The sequence below is a fragment of the Mustela lutreola genome, chromosome 6 (assembly GCF_030435805.1).
Source record: "Mustela lutreola isolate mMusLut2 chromosome 6, mMusLut2.pri, whole genome shotgun sequence".
In the NCBI taxonomy this organism is placed as follows: Eukaryota; Metazoa; Chordata; class Mammalia; order Carnivora; family Mustelidae; genus Mustela; species Mustela lutreola.
This window is the reverse complement of record NC_081295.1, coordinates 128321159-128339125: the sequence shown is the minus strand read 5'-3', so window position 1 is coordinate 128339125 and position 17967 is coordinate 128321159.

Sequence of the window (17967 nt, the reverse complement as noted above, 5' to 3'; positions counted from 1 at the left end):
CTGTTCAAAACAGACTTTTTCAGGGAGGCCCTTTCGGACCACTCAGTTAAAAAACCTCTTCTCAATCACTGCTCTTTTTAAAATGGGCTTATTTATTTCAAATATGCATCACTATTAAAGAAAAACCAGTACGATTTTTTTTTTAAAGTTGGCTTACCTATTATCTATCTCTCCCATTAAAATGATTCCTCTGGTCTGGGGTTTTGTTGTGCTCACCTTAGGCCAGGAACTCAATAAATTGTCTCTGAATGACTGAATTGTTTGACTCCCTTGCTAGATTCTCAACTTCATGAGGCCAAAGATTGTTCTATTCAGTCCTTCTTTATCCTCAATGTCTGTTATATTGCAGTCACTTACATGACTAATGGGAAAAATCACAGAAAGAAAGAGTTAAAACTACAGAAAAACCCTGTAGGTTCAATAATACAAAGCTTTCTAAAATTATTTAGCCCAGGAATTGAATACTGGCTGCACTTTTGATTTTTTTAAATGGTATTGAATTTAATTTAAATGGAAATACTTGAATGGTAGGATAATAAAAAAATTATAAAAGCAACTTGCTCCTTAAAGTAAGAATTATATAGGGCATCTCTTCTAGAAGCAAAATCTTCAAATGTCAAACATCTGAAAGCATAGAAGGAGAAGTAAGAGTGTGAATTGTACTTCAATGCTCTTTTCTTTATATTCAGAACACAGCTTCATTCACACCTTTCCAATTTTTTCAACTCTTTTGACAAAGCCTTCAGAGGAGTTACTGCTGATGACAACCACCACAGGCTAACAGGAGAAATTTTATAAAGAAAAATAATAGCATGTTTTTCCCAAATTGTTAAGGATATGGTGAAGCTCTGTCAGATTCAAAGGAGGAATGTGCAATTCCATGCTATATATAATAATAACTTATTTTAATAGTGGCTTTGCAATTTTTCAGATATATCCATTTACTGAAACCACCATCAAATAAACAAAAACAAACAAATTAACAGGGGTTCGAGACAGAAATTATCTTATCTAAAAATAGCACATGTTCACAGAATACACAACACATATCCCAAGTACTACTATAGGTTTCAAGTAATAGTCAAAACAATAGTAAAAATGATTCAGACCCTACCAGTCAAATCATACTGTAAATCCTTATCTTTAGATCAAGTACACTGAGAGACAGGCAGAGAGAGAGAGAGAAGAAAGCAGGCTCCCTGCTGAGCAGAGAGCCCGATGCGGGACTCGATCCCAGGACCCTGAGATCATGACCCGAGCCGAAGGCAGTGGCTTAACCCACTGAGCCACACAGGCGCCCCCAAAGTGAGTATTTTAACGCAAAAGAGCCGGTTGGGAATATTGTTTTATAAAATAGTGGTTTTTTAAATTAACTTTTAAAAATTCAATTAGTTAACATATAGTGTACCATTAGTTTCAAATGTAGATTTCAGTTATTCATCCTTAGCATATAATAGCTAATGCTCAGTACTTACTGTTATAGCTTCTTGAAAGCAGAATTTTAACCCACTGAGCCACCCAGGCGCCCTTGAAAGCAGAATTTTAGATCACATTTTCTGATAATTCCATGTAGTACAACACTTTCCTGCTAGCAACCTTCAAAACATACTGTTTGTTAGAGGAATTTCTTTAATAATAAATAAATAGGAATTTATTTAAATTTATAAATATATAAAATAAATAGGGATTTATTTAAATTTATTTAAATATTGCACACTGTTTCATTGTTCATAAATAAGGTGATGATATTATAGCCATTAGTTGGTAGCACTGATATATCACTTTCTTTTTACTTCTCAGTGCATTCTCTTTACACAAAATAGATATATATTTTAAAAGAATCTGAATCTGTGGCAAACTTTTAAAAAACCCTCTACAGTAAAGTTTATCATTTTAAGTAATCTCAATTATCTTCCTCAATTGTGATAGTATATCCTTCTATCTAGGCCAGATATTGTATGAGGGATTTGAAGAGACATACTTTTCTAAATTTCACTTTTCTCATCGGCAAAATGCTTATCATGATCCTACAATAAAATACACTTACAATTTTTTGATGAAAATTTATTTATTTATTTTAAGATTTTATTTCTTTATCAGAGAGAGTGGGCGAGAGAGCAAGCACAGGCAGACAGAATGGCAGGCAGAGGCAGAGGGAGAAGCAGGCTCCCAGCCGAGCAAGGAGCCCGATGCGGGACTCGATCCCAGGACGCTGGGATCATGACCTGAGCCAAAGGCAGCTGCTTAACCAACTGAGCCACCCAGGCGTCCCTTTTGATGAAAATTTAATCTGTATAAACAATATATTTGCTGTAATGCGTGGTTCATGGAAAACATCTTATTTAATTATAAGCAACAACAGTATTAGAAATTAAGTAAATGTGTCTATAATATTTAAAGTTTTAACACAAAATTCCAGTGCTTTGCCTTATTTTCTCAAGTCCCTTTACCACTTTCACTGACAGAGTCAAATGTACTTTTTCTACTAGTAGCCAGCTCTTTGTCTTTTGTCAGAAAGATGCCCTTGTGAATTATTTATAATAGAGATACTAGCAATAATAAGAAGAATACTAATAAATAGCAATTAAAATGTTAAAAAAAAGTTTTCTTAACTAATTAGGGTTCTTAGACATCAATTAGAGGAACCACCTCTGGCAAGCAAATTAATCTGCAAGACATTCCCAGAATTAACAAGTCAGTCAGATACACGGTTGTCCGTAGACTGAAAGGTGAAGCAAAAGGACTATGTTTGGAAAATACGTAAGGACAGTGAAAAAAATGATCAAATTTTTAGGCAAAATAAATTCCTAGGTGTCCTTTCAATGGAGTCCTGGGCATTATGTAGCAGAAACTCTGGAGATTATCTCAATCCATTGGAGTCACCCCGTTTATTAGCTTGCTATTGATAAAGTTATTTACAAACTGTAGAGCAAGAGGTTATAATGTAGAAAACTGATGGTAATGCACAAGATTCTTGTTAACAATAATGCAAGTTAGTGACTTTTCATAAGAAAACATAAATCCTGTAACCCAAATTATGGGCCCAGAGCACTTCTGCTGCACAACTCTGCTTATATCCCAAATAACCATGTGAACTAGTTTTAATATCTGCTTCTCTTATTAATTTTTGAATAAAAATTCTAGACACAAGTATTTTATAATTGTGTGATAAACATGCATTTAATTTCTTGGAGAACAAAACACACTTTAGCATAACTAGGTTCGTTCACAGAACCAGCCTTGATAACACACTTCTATATGTTAGAAATGATGTAATAAATGTAGAATATCGGGCACTTGTTTGGTATTCTTTGCCATGTTTTGCACTATCTAAAAAGAGATCAGTGAACTTGGACTGGAGTTAGTAGACATGGAAGAAAATAAAATATTACAGAGAAGAATACTCTGTGGTCCACAACCTAAACGGGCTGGGATTCCCATCATTTGGATCCCTGTAGCTTTACAAAAGTCAATTAAATTTTTGTATCTCCAATTAAAATTGATTCCCCAATACTTTTTCAAACATCTCTTGTAAAGTATTGTTTCCCAGAAAAAAAAGGATTTTGCACATGTATCTGCCTTTGTCTCTAGTCATGATCTCAGTCAGGATCCTGGGATCGAGCCCCATATCGGGCTTCCTGCTCATTAGGGAGTATACATCTCAGTCTCTCTCTGCAGCTACATCCCCCTGCCCCACGCATGCTCTCTCTCTCAAATAAATAAATACAATCTTTAATTTTTTAATTAAAAATAAGATAAATAAAATAAAATAAAAAGTCTGGTCTTACTGCCCCATTTAGCTCCTTTTTTTTTTTTATTTGAGTTGTATTTAAAGCAGCATGAGATAACATGAGGCTCTCAAACTTAAAAAAAAAAAAGAAAAAAATTGAGTTTTGTTAGGATTTAAGATCTTGTCTGCTAGACAAAAAGGTTGGCTTTGTTAACATGTGAAAATTAATAAAAGAGAATAAGATAGAATTCTAAAATTTTTGTAGAAATTAAAAATTTCCTCCAACCCAATTACATACAGACCCATTAAGTAAATTCATTCCAATGTCCCAAACCAACCTTTTCTAATAGTAATGCATCTGTGTAAACAGGGTCAACCCAAGGAATAAATAAATATTATTACTTTTTTCCTGTCTCTTCCACAGTCACATCTGGGTATATTGGGAGCAAGCCAATTATCTATCTTATAAGACATGATATCATAAGGAAGGGTATTCTGTCCATTTGGAACAACTGAAAATCATTGTAATTTTATCTTGGTGCAGTAACTTGAGATGGCACAGTGTGGGTTATGAATATATTTTATTTTTTTTACTGGGAAGAAGAGATTATAGAGATATTGGTTATCCAAGAGAGACTGACAGGTGTTGATAGTTGCCAGGTCAATATCCATCTACTTTTTCCTTTCATATCAGAAAGCACTGAGGGATTGACAACAAGGAAACTTAAAACAACATCAAATATTTTATTGTCTCTTTTCTAGTTACATTGTAACCATATGACAAAGTATCAGTCGTACAAGATATCATTCTCTTTTACCTCTATCTTTCTGCCAGAAATGTGGGCTTAATAGTGAGAACTCCAACAGCAATTTTTGCAACTGTGAATAAAAAGCCATGGAAACCTCTAAGATACTTCACTTGACTTTCTTAAGACTCTGAACCAACACCAGAAAACACTCTCTGTAGTCTACTTGTTAAATAAAAAAATATGGTTAAACCACTTTTGACAGTCTACTACCTACAGCAAAATGTAAATCTTAATTGAAATACGTCCTCTCAACTGTGCTTAAGCAACTGCGTCCTGAGCTTTTCAGGTTTTCAGTCTGAAAGAGTACACCTCTGGCGCTCTGAAAGGGAAGAGAAAAAACACCCTGTTCTCCATATAAATTAAAGAAGAGAAATCTGTGCATTTACGTGGGCCATATAAAATTTATCAAGCAATTATCTCCTAACTCCTTCCTATCCAAATTACCTGATATGCTCTCCCTACTCCTTTATTCCACGTTACTGCCTTTTCCAGGATTCTGTATCACATCACAACATGTCTTCTGTTATTTCCTTCTTGCAAGCTAGTTTCGTTTTCTCCATCTAAAAAAATCAACAATCATTGTGTATTTCAATTCCCATTTTCCTCAAATGCATTGATTCTTCTCATCTATTACTCTTTTCTCATACTCAGTGTCTTTGTCTTTATGGGGTTTGTACTTTGCTTTTCCCCATCCTTTACTGCCATTATATAACCAAATCTAATAACTTCTTAGAGAAAGTTAAAAGTTCCTGCATAGCCACATGTGAACACAAAGTCACTGATTTTTAGCAAACCTATAAGATAGTCAGACATCCATTCAATTTCTTTTTTTAAAGATTTTATTGATTTATTTGACAGAGAGAGATGACAAGCAGGCAGAGAGGCAGGCAGAGAGAGAGGAGGAAGCAGGCTCCCTGCTGAGCAGAGAGCCTGATTTGGGGCTCGGTCCCAGGACGCTGGCATCATGACCTGAGCCGAAGACGGTGGCTTAACCCACTGAGCCACCCAGGCGTCCCTCCATTCAATTTCTTAACTGAGTCTCAAATGCATCCTGAGTTCTAACCTAAACCTACGTTCTACTTCTTACTCGTTGTTATATGACCAAAGTCTTTCAGTTCAGTATTTTGTAACATTTAAATATTAATCAATTGATGCTTTGTTTGTGTATTTCTATGAAAATAATTTGAATACTGTAGATTTATTGTTATATTTATAGATTTATAATCAAAGTTTCATCAGTTGAAGTTTTTGGAAATTTCAGATATAATGATTAACCTAAAATGATACTGCCTCAACTCCCTCTGCTATCAAGGCCCTACACCTGATTCTAGCCAAACCTGCGGTGGATAGTTCCATGGGAAATTGCAGTTACTTAACACTGATAGCATCTCCTGTTCTCTCTCTCATTTTAGAATGTCTCCAACACAACCCAAAAGTGTAGGAGAGTTAATGTCCTCTGAGGACAGCTCTCAGTGAAGTGGAAATAAGAACCATAGGTAAAATTGTCAGTTTTCAGGTCTTCATGAGGACAACTTAAAGAAGTTTCTCAGGACCTTTCAGTAAAAGCAAGCCTTCATTTTCTATCCACAACAATTATATCAACAATGTACCTCTTTGACAAAGTTGCTTCTTCACTGTATCACTTTCCCATTCTTTTCTACCTTGGATAATCCCCCAGATAAACTAACAGTACTCAAATCCTTTGTCCTACTTTTTGCTCTCAGGATAAATGGAGCCAAAAGACTTAGATTAATATCAAGTTCTGAATGGGATCTTAGAGCTATTCACGTCCAGATTTTCATAAACATAGGGACCTTTGAATTATCAGGCTATAAATAAGTTCTAAATGGAGGGGGCAAAAGCAAAAAGTAGAAATTTTTATGTTTGATTTTTAATCATGAGTAGTTGACTTTATTGATTATTAAAAATACTTACATTATAAAAGTGTGGATCTTTGTAAAACAATGTCATAATGTAAGAAATAAGTTGCATAGTCCTTTTGAGAATATTAAACCAAGTGTTCAGGTGCCATCTAATTTCTTGTTTAATCCAGAAATTTGGTGTGCATTATCTTGAGGAATAGGATTTTGAAGTCCAGACTGACTAACAGAAAACTGATCCAAATGTGTGTGTTTACATTTCTGCTTTTGTTGTAAAAATCAAAGTTTGATTGCTGGTTTAAAATGGTAAAACTAATAATGTTCATGGACTCAATTATAAATTTTCTAATTGTATGTGAAGAATCCAATAAACATATAATTAATTGATTTGCAAATCCTCAAAGAGCTACAGGATCAGGTAGTGGTGTGTTCTGATTCGACAGCATCATAATGCAGCATTTTATATGTGTGTCTAATGTATATTTTCATGAATGTTTGCTAGCTAGTCAGCCAATACAGAGAAATATTAGGTAGGGTAATTACTCACAGTTGTGTTTAATAAAATGAGAGAAAATTATCAAATGACACTAATAATAATAATCCTATAGCAGGCTAAATAATTCAATGATAATTACAAGTATTAATCTAGCTTTCTTCCCTGATTATGACTCTTCTCTCCTTTATCATAATGGGAGTAGCAGATTGTCTGCAATGAATTGTGAAAACCCAGCAGTGACTTTGGCAGTGAAGGCCTCCCATCAATTTTGATAGGTTAAAATGATTCTGGTTGGTCTTGAGCAAATGTGTCAATTTTTTTTTTCTGTGTGTGTCATAAAAGAAAGAAGCAATAGTAAATTCTTGCTGTTATTCCATGGAGCCAATAAAATCATACTGCCAACAAGAGGCTGTTGACACCGTAAGTGTAGTTAACTGTCTTGAAATAGTAGGCCTGGAAATAAAATTCCAATATTTCACATAACCTCTTTTTTTTTTAAAGAAAAAAACAAAACAAAACAAAACAACTATACTGCTTACATTTCGGGCCCTGCTTTGAGTAACTATTTTTGAACATTCCTACTGTAAGTGTATATATATATATTTTTTTTTCTGTGCAATAAATTCATTTAGAGATAAATTTGGATTGCAAATTATTTTGGGGGAGGCATGGTATTCGTGGCTAGTCTTACAAGTAGAAAGGACTAAAAGAAAGAAGAAAAACATTTTTATTACAGCATATTTACATCTGTCCAAAGTACTTATTTACTATAATACTGACTAATGTATAATACTGTACACAAAGAAAGAAGATAAATGAGTTATAATTCAGTCGAAGTATAGCTGGCCATTTTAAAACTTACCACTGAATCTTTCTGGTATGAAATGTGATATCTGGCTATCTGTTCCAGTTCATTACATCAGGTCATTTGTATGTTCTTATTACCATTTTGATAGCATAGCACATTTTATAACCCAGACATTTTACAATGGAACTATGATGCATGTATTTTCAAAAGTATAGACATACATGGAACTATGAGGTCTATATGGCACTACAGTACCGTAGTGCCATATAGACTCAACAAATAAAAGTGTCCAAGGCTCTGAGTGAGATTTATCAATATTGTATAAGACCAGGCCAACATGTGGTTTTGATATAAATAATCTGTTCTTAAATTAGAATTACAATCGTTGAGTACAGTGTTGAAAATGGCAGATAGATTTTAGCTATCTTTGCTCACTAGGGAAAATGTTTAGTTTGGTCAGATTTTCACTTAACTTCTGAAAAATCTTACGTTTGAGAGAACCCTTCTGAAATAAGAATCCTTAAAGACATAACCCCTTTGGAACAAGTTTTCAAGAAACTTGTTTGATGTTGTAGACAATTATATGGCACACGTACTGTTCTAGATGTTTCATGCCAATAATATGTAAGCCATACCAAGGCTACATATACATATAGAGATGTTCTTCAGCTTACAAGGGGGCTACGTACAGAGAAACACATAAAAAATTGAAAATGCATTTAATACCCCTAAACTATCAAATATCATAGCTTACCTTAAGCTTATTTAAACATACTCAGAACACTTACATTTGCCTGCATTTGGGCAAAATCATCTTAAGCAAAGCCTATTTTATAACAAAGCATCAAATATCACATGCAATTTATTAAATATTACACTAAAAAAAAGAAGAATGGTTATATATAGAATGCTTGTAAGAATATCAGGTGTTCACCCCTGTAATCTTCTAGCTGACTGGGAGCTGTGGCTCACTGCTGCTGCCCAGCATCACAAGATGGCACCATACCACATGTCACTGGCCCTTTTTATAAAGACCCAAATTCAAAATTCAAAGTACAGTTTCTACTGAATCACTTTCACTTTCACATCATTGCCAAATATAAGTTGAATCATTGTAAATCAGGAGCCATCTGATTTGAAAGTTAAATCACAGTCACCCATATACACACAAAAAAAGGCCTTCATGTAGGGCCATCTATGGATCTCTAAACAACATAGCATGACATATCAACAGCAAAAAATGGATGTGAAGGGGACAATTGCTTTGCGTCAGTACTCTGAGCAGTAACATACATGGCCTTACTCACCTAGCAGAACTCCACAGCAAGCTGATGGCAAGGAATTTTACAAATGTTTGCTGAACAGATTAAGCACTATTCTTTTTAAATTAGTGTGCATATCTGTTTTCTAAAGATATGTAAATAGAATTCTTTTTAATTTAAATCAAATGGCTTTTTAGGGAAAATATACTAAAAATTCTGAAACTTGTATTGCTTATGAATCTTTGATTGGAATCCTTATCAAGTTGTATTTTTCAAGTTTTTTCTAAATAATCTTCAATGAATTGAAAATATTTTTTGGATTTTATTCAAGGCTATTAACACACAATTTCACTTTGTTAAATATAGTGCTAAACTTTCAACCAAAACGTTGTGTCTTTTTTTTTTTCCACTACCACATCCTCCATCTACTGACTGGATTCTCTCCCCAACTAGCACATATATACCATTGTCTATCTTTAGGATAAGTAAGGGTCGTCTTTTGTCTTTATTCTATTCCTCGTATGCTTCTGAACTTGTTGAATTTTAATATAGTCACACCATAAGTATCACATATTTGATTCCCCTTTAAATAGTAAACAGTGCACAACCAGAGCACACCTTCAAAGCTATCAATATACTTACTCTGATATATTATTTTTGTATTTTTGTAAATTAAAATAGTTAAATTATAGAACAAGAGTTTGAGGTGGTAGGTGTTGTAAGTTTTGCCCAAACTGACTTTTGTCAAACTCGTTTTTGTCATCATATATGTCAAGTAGTTTTCTCGGGTTTATTTTTAGAATATCCTTGTATAATGAATATTTACACTGATATCTAGTATAAAAATCTTGCAATTTATTTTAGAAACATTAAGATATTGAAAATCAATCTATTTCTTTAATTCATTGAAGACATTTTTGGCTTGTTTCCACTACTTTCTTACTGGTTAAAAAATGAATTTGAAGTAGTCTGAATTTCATTATTCTATGGCACTTTCCCTTTGATGAATACAAAGACGATATTCTATATTAGCTATCTGAGAAGAATTTATTTTTTTAATTTTATTTATTTGTAAGAGAGAGAGAGAGAGAGAGCACAAGCAGGGGGAGCAGCAGGGTGATGGAGAAGCAAACTCCCGGCTAAGCAGTGAATCTGTTGCAGAACTGAGTCCCAGGACCCTAAGATCATGACCTGAGCTAAAGGCTCAGGCGTTTAACTGACTGAGCCACCCAGGTGTCCCAATCTGAGAAGAGTTCTGTATGTTATTCCTATTAATATGCAGTTTAAAGTCTAGGTAATTAACTTAATATTTTAGTGGCTATTACATAGATAGCACTATGTTCCAGGCAGAGAGTAAGAAAGAAATATTAAATCAACCATATTCTATGCATTCTAAATGAAAATAATTAATCAATCATAATAAATCCTTCTATTTATGGAATATCCACTTATAAGCTTTCCTCCATATGAACAATGCCAAATACCAGAATAAAGGGTCATCTAATACAAATAAAGGATAGAATTAAAGAATTCTGGTAAGCCATTTAATTTTGAAAAATGGTGTTCTTTTGTTGCTGAGTTGTGGTTTTCAGTTACATAATATCTGATAAGTGTAGAAGTAACATGAGTGTTACGTGAGATGAGAAATGGTATATAAATAAGATATTTTTAAAAGTACAGATAAATACAAATTTGTAAACATAGCATTATGGAGGAATAAAAATAAATGATAGCTACACACTCTAGAGTGAATAAATCTTGGGAAGCTAATAGAGAAGTAAAACAAGGACTGTGCAAAAAGTATGGTACATTTTTATGAAGTTCAAACAAATTCTGTGAAACCATAGATGGACTTAAAGATACTATTATGTATCAAATATTGTAAAAATTAAGCAAGGAAATAGCAAACATAAAATAACCAAAGCATACAAACTTGGGTAGATACAATAGGTGTGATCATGTTCTACTTCATAAAGAGATGAGTTAATAGATTAATAGAAGTAACTAGACTTTTTAGAAGTTAATAAAACTTTGCCTGTTATTTCTTAGTAATATAAAATATATGGTTTTCTAACAAAAACGTTTATCTTAAAAATATTTAAAAATAAATTTCAGGCTACTCATAAGGTTATATTTACTTTTCCACTGAAGGAAAAGCTGGTTGTTGTAGTTGTAGTTGTTTGTTTTAGTCTCCTCCTAGTTTTTATTATTATAATGTGGAATGAGGAATGTTAGATTGAAAAGTGAATTATTTTATAGACAAAACTCACTACTTGATTCACCTCCTGGTACAGCAGATGGAACTCCTGAAAATATGCCCTTTTGCCTTATGGAAGAGTAACAGTTATGCTTACTTCTGAAACATACTTGGTGGTGGCCCTAAATAGTGACACCATAGTAAACATTTTGAATATTTGCAATTAATTTTTATAGTCATAGGGCTCCAAAAGGCACTGCTGGTATCTTAGCAGGTATTTCAATAAAGCTAAAAGTTGCCTGACTGCTTAAAAATATTAACAAGGCACAAAACATGGCAGAAGTATTGTCCTCAGATATTATTTTTTTCCATATGCTCCTGATGCCAGACATGACAAGTTATTTTTTAAAATTTTTTTATAAAGGATTTTATTTATTTATTTGACAGAGATCACAAGTAGGCAGAGTCAGGCAGGGAGAGAGAGGAGGAAGCAGGCTCCCTGCTGAGCTGAGAGCCCGATGTGGGACTCGATCCAAGGATCCTGGGATCATGACCTGAGCCAAAGGCAGAGGCTTTAACCCACTGAGCCACCCAGGTGCCCCCATGACAAATTATTTTTGATAGATATATATACAATGTATTTTCCAGTTATAATAAAAATGGTTCTACTATTTTTAACCTTTTTTAAAATTACATATTTTGTTAATTAAAATTTTATTTTTTAATGTTTTACTTTTCTTTTCTTTTTTTTTTTAAAGATTTTATTTATTTGTTTGACAGACAGAGATCACAAGTAGGCAGAGAGGCAGGCAGAGAGAGAGAGAGAGAGAGGGGGAAGCAGGCTCACTGCGGAGCAGAGAGCCCGATGCGGGGCTCAATCCCAGGACCCTGAGATCATGACCCGAGCTGAAGGCAGCAGCCCAACCCACTGAGCCACCCAGGCACCCCAATGTTTTACTTTTCAATATACTACTTAGAATATAAAACCTATTCCATTTTGTAAGAAGTTTAACCATTTAAAAAATGGTAATTTTCTCATTGTGTCTTCCCCTCACATTGCTTTATTTTGAATAAAAAATTTCACAATAAACATAACTGATGCTTTCCTTCTGATGGTCCCTCTGTTGGTCATATTGTATATGAGCCATGACAATTAGTTTTACAAAATTTATTGATGTTTGTTGATATGTTCTATCATAACTAATTTCCCCTCCCTTATCTAGATTCCCCAGCTTTCAGACAGGTAGACACTTCAATAATCCATACCCAAGGGATGTATCAAGTACTTCTTAGACATTCTCTCAGATCCTTGAGGTCTCATTTTGCCTAGGGATTTGCAATAGGTTCTGCCAGAGGCACCACTGTGACAACTGATGTCTATGGTCTATCTCCTGCTAAGCACAAGAGGTCACTGGTTTCCAAGTTTATCTATACAATTAATGCATTCCAGCAAGTTCTTTTTTTTTAATATTAACAAACATTTTAAAGTTTATATGGAGAGGCAAAGACTCACAATAGTCAACATAGTGTTGAAGGAGAACAAAGACTGAGGACTGACTTCAAAGTTTACCATAATGATGGGGCGCCTGGGTGGCTCAGTGAGTTAAGCCTCTGCCTTCGGCTCAGGTCATGATCCCAGGGGCCTGGGATCGAGTCCAGCATTGGACTCTCTGCTCAGCAGGGAGCCTGCTTCTCCTCATCTCTCTCTCTCTCTGTCTCTCTGCCTATTTGTGATCTCTCTCTCTGTCAAATAAATAAATAAAATCATAAAAAAGAGTTTACCATAATGATAATTGTAAGCAAGATATTGTAATACCACAGAAAGACTAGATTAAAGCAACAGAATATATATTATCAATTATAATTTATATTTAATAGAAAAACAAAAGCAATACAAGAGAGTAAAATACAATCTTTTAAACAAATGGTTCTGGAGTAATGGTGAAGCTAAATGTAAAAATATAAAATAAAATAAAATAAAATAAAATTAATCCAGGCAGATATGATACACTCTTCACAAAATTAACTCAGATTGGATTATAAACCTAAACATGAAACATGTAGAAGGTAATATAGAAGAAAATTTAAATGACCTTGGTTTTGGCAATAACTTTAGCTACAAAAGCACAAGCACTGAATTTAAAAATGTCTACTCTGTGAAACACAATGCCAAGAGAATGAAAAGGCAAAGCACAGACTATGAGAAAAAATTTGCAAAATACACATCTGGCAAAGGACTGTTAATCAAAAATACACAAAGACCCCTTAAAACTCAACAATGGGGGGAAAACCTGATTAAAAATGAGCCAAAGACCTTAGCAGATACCTCACAAAAGAAAATATTACAGATGGCAAATAAGCATATAAAAAGATGCTTCACATCATATGTCATCAGGAAAATGCAAATTAAAACAAAAAAGAGACACCAGTACATACCCAGAATCCAGAGCCCTGACAACAGAACACGAAATGTTGGTGAGGATGTGGAGCAACAGGAATGTTCTTCCATGTCTATTGAGAATAAAGAATGGAAAACAACTTGGCAGTTTCTTACAAAACTAAACATATTCTTGCCAGATGATTCAGTAGTAGCAGTTCTTGGTATTTATCCAAAGAAGATGAAATCTATACCCACAAAGATGTCTATAGTAGTTTTATTCATAACTGACAAAAGCTTGGAAGCAACCAAGATATCCTTCCATAGGTGAAAGGTCAAATAAAGTGTAGTACATGCAAACAATGGAATATTATTTAATGCTAGAGAAATGAATTACCAAGCCATGAAAAGATATGGATATAAATATTTAATAAATATTTGATTTTAGGCTTCTACCAGTCTATCAATAGTATTAGTATATTTTAACAGTGAATGCTCAGCATTCATGAATGTACCTAATAAAATATTTGGGTTCAATATTTTAAATACTTCAACCTCTATGATTATATTCCTAATAATTTTGAATTGGGGTAAATAAATCTTAATTCTTTGTAACTTGTTTCTTATTGCAAAAGAACTCAATGAAATTTTAGAAAATAAAAATTTACCAAAAAAAAGTTTAGTTTACTATTGCCAAATAATTTAAAACTTTATCTTATATTCAAATACATATATTTTTCTAAATTGATTTATATGCTACTAAAACCAAAAACTTTTAGTTATACTAGATTTCATATCAGGCAATCAATGCCAGAAATCCATCTGGCAATGATTTGTCTTCAATAAAGTTAAGGTGGGTGTTATTACAATGCAAGATGGAAACAAAGATAGTATAACAATTGGTGTTACATAACTTTTCCGTTTTGATCAAGTTACTAATCTACAAAAGGCTTTTATCAGTGACAGACTTGGGAATTTAACAAAACTTTTAAACTAGCATGTGCGACTCATTCCAAGAAAACAACACAATCAGTAACACTTTATTTAGATTAAATCATGACTATTTGTCCTTTTGAATAAAAAAGGTAGCAACCCCAATAAGCTTACTGAACATGAAAAGTTGAAATGCTATAATGCTCCTAAGGAATTACATGATCCAGTCATGAATTACAAAAAAAGGATATAAATTACCAAAGTGTTTGTATAATTGTAATGTACAACTGCCCATTATCGTTCAATAGTGTACGCTTGTACAAGAACTCTATAATAGAACTCCACTTCTAAACTGTGGAAAATATGTTCCCTTTCCCCCTATATACAACTATTAAGCCATTCATTTAGCTTTTAAAATATCCACTTAATACAGGCTTTTTACACATTTGAACAGGCAGCAGGGCTCTATTCCTGTTGCTTACAACTGAAGGATAGAGTTCTAGCGTAAGAGGTAAAGCCCATCAAGGAGCCCAATAATAACAACAAAATACAGTTTAGTGAGCCCTTACAATCTGCCAGCTACCTTTCTGAGAATACTTCAATTAATAAAACATATAAAATACCTGACCACAAAGAGCTTACATTCTTTTGAAATATAATAGTGAAATAAACCAATAATAGAGGGGCACCTCGGTGGCTCAGTCCATTGAGTGACTGCCTTTGGCTTGGGTCATGATCTCAGGGTCCTGGGATGTAACTCCCCAGCAGGCTTTCTAGGCAGTGGGGTGTTTTCTTCTTCCTCTGCACACCCTCCCAATTCTCTCTCTCTCTGTCTCAAATAAGAAAATAAACCAGTAATAGAATAATGATTAATGGTTGATGGTGATAAGTGTTACAAAGAAATACAAGAAAGGTAAAAGCCATTGGAGAATGCTGGGATGAAAGTTAATTTTATTTTGTGTTGGGTGGTTATATCTCATTTATGAGATGTTATTTGCACAAAGACCCAGGAAGTGAAGGAGAGTGTTATACAAATATTAAAGGAAAAGATTGCTCTAGGCAGAGCAAGTAAGTATACAGACTTTGTGTGAACAGCTTGTCTGTTACTTTTGAGGAAAAGCAAGGAGGCCAATGAGGAGTTCATAGTGGTGGAGAGAGGAAGAACGTATTGATGTATGACCTTCTAGTACATTGAAACGCCTTCAGTTTTTATTTAATATGAAAGGGGAAGATACCAAAAGACTTTCAACAGCAGAATAAAATCATCTGACTTGATTTTTAGGTTAAATTGCTGTACCAAAATAAATTTGCAGGGAGAAAGGAGTGCAGTATGTGTGGAAGTGGGGTTATCAATCAAGTCAATAATTCAGGAACATATGATGGTGTTTTTAGCATGCTGGGTGGTAATAGAAGTGGTGAGGTATGGTTTTCATTTTGTATATATTTTGATGGTGAATATTCTGGTGAACAGGATGGGGTATGTGCAGGACAGACAATATCAACATTTATTTTACCTGCACAAACAGAAGGTTCCCTGATATGGAGAGAACTCTGAATTCAAATGTTCTTTCTCATTAAATGGCATAGTGATGATGAGGATTTAGTTAGACAGTGAAAGAGAGCAGTAAGCATAGTGTTAAGTGGTAAGACAGTATAATACATTTGAACATCAAAAAACGTTGTGTTGGATCATCTGTTTATGTGAGTAAATAAATAAATAAAGCTTCCTGGGGTTCTGATAGAGGTAAAGAAGACTGCTATATGATCCAAAGGGGCACGTGCACCAAATGTTTATAGCAGTAATATCCACAATAGCCAAACTATGGAAAGAACCTAGATGTGCATCAACAAATGAATTATATATATATATATATATATATATATATATATATATATATATGATGGAATCCTATGCAGCCATCAAAAGAAATGAAATCTTGCCATTTGCGTTGACATGGATGGAACTGGAGGGTATTATGCTTAGCAAAAGAAGTCAACCAGAGAAAGACACTATCATATGATCTCCCTGATATGAGGAAATGGAGGTGCAATGTGGGGTTTGGGGGACAGGAAAAGAGTAAATGAAACAAGATGGGATCGGGAGGGAGACAAATCATAAGAGACTCTTAATCTCACAAAACAAACTGAGAGTTTTCGGGGGGGTGGGGAGAGTAGGGAGAGGGTGGTGGGGTTATGAACATTGGGGAGGGTATGTGCTGTGGTGAATGCTGTGAAGTGTGTAAACCTGTTGATTCACAGACCTGTACACCTGGGGCTAATAATACATTATATGTTAATTTAAAAAAAAAAAGAAGAACAAGAAGACTACTATAAATCAAATGCTATGGTTTTCAGCAAAGAGTGTGTAATCAGGCATATTTTATTAAAGTAACCAAGTAAAATGATGATCGAAAATTGGAATAACAAAAAACATAAAAATCAGAGATTTTAAAAAGAGATATGGGACAGTGTAGAGAATATAGTCAATGATATTATAATAGTGTTATATGGTGACAGATTGTGGCTATATTTGTAGTGATCATAGAATAATGTATGGAGATATTGAAAACCTGAAACCAATGTAACACTGAATATCAACTATACTCAAAAAAAAATTCGTAAAAATAAAACATTTTAATTTAAAAAAAGATAAAAAGAGGGGGGCGCCTGGTCGGCTCAGTGGGTTAAGCCACTGCCTTCAGCTCAGGTCATGATCAGGGTCCTGGGATCAAGTCCTGCATCAGGCTCTCTGCTCAGCAGGGAGTCTGCTTCTCTCTCTCTCTCTCTCTCTGCCTGCCCTCCGTCTACTTGTGATCTCTCTCTGTCAAATAAATAAAGAAAGAAAATCTAAAAAAAAAAAAAAAAGAATGACTGTACTTTTAAAAAATAGCTTAAAAGGGGCGCCTGGGTGGCTCAGTGGGTTAAGCCGCTGCCTTTGGTTCAGGTCATGATCTCTTGGTCCTGGGATCAAGCCCCACATCGGGCTTCCTGCTCAGCAGGTAGCCTGCTTCCCTTTCTCTCTCTCTGCCCGCCTCTCTGCCTACTTGTGATCTCTCACTGTCAAATAAATAAATAAAATATTTTAAAAAATAGCTTAAAAGTATATGATAAAATAATGATATACATATACAAAGAAAAGAAAGATACTATACTGTGAATATAAATTAAGTGAAAGTTGTTGAAATAAAGAATACAATAAATGGAGACTAAGATGAATATAGCTGTAAAATGAATAAATGAGTTGGGAAAAACAAACAAACATACAAATTAATGACTTCTGCCCAAATGCAGCAGAAAAGAAAAAAAAATAAAGAAAATATTTAAATAAGTACTGAGATAAATTTTGGAGAATTAAAGAAAGATAAAAGATACCAGACTTAAAATGATGCCAAACATGAGAAATCAGAAACAAAACAAAACAAAAACCACACACACACAAAAACACTCATATACATTATGGTAATTTTTAAGAATA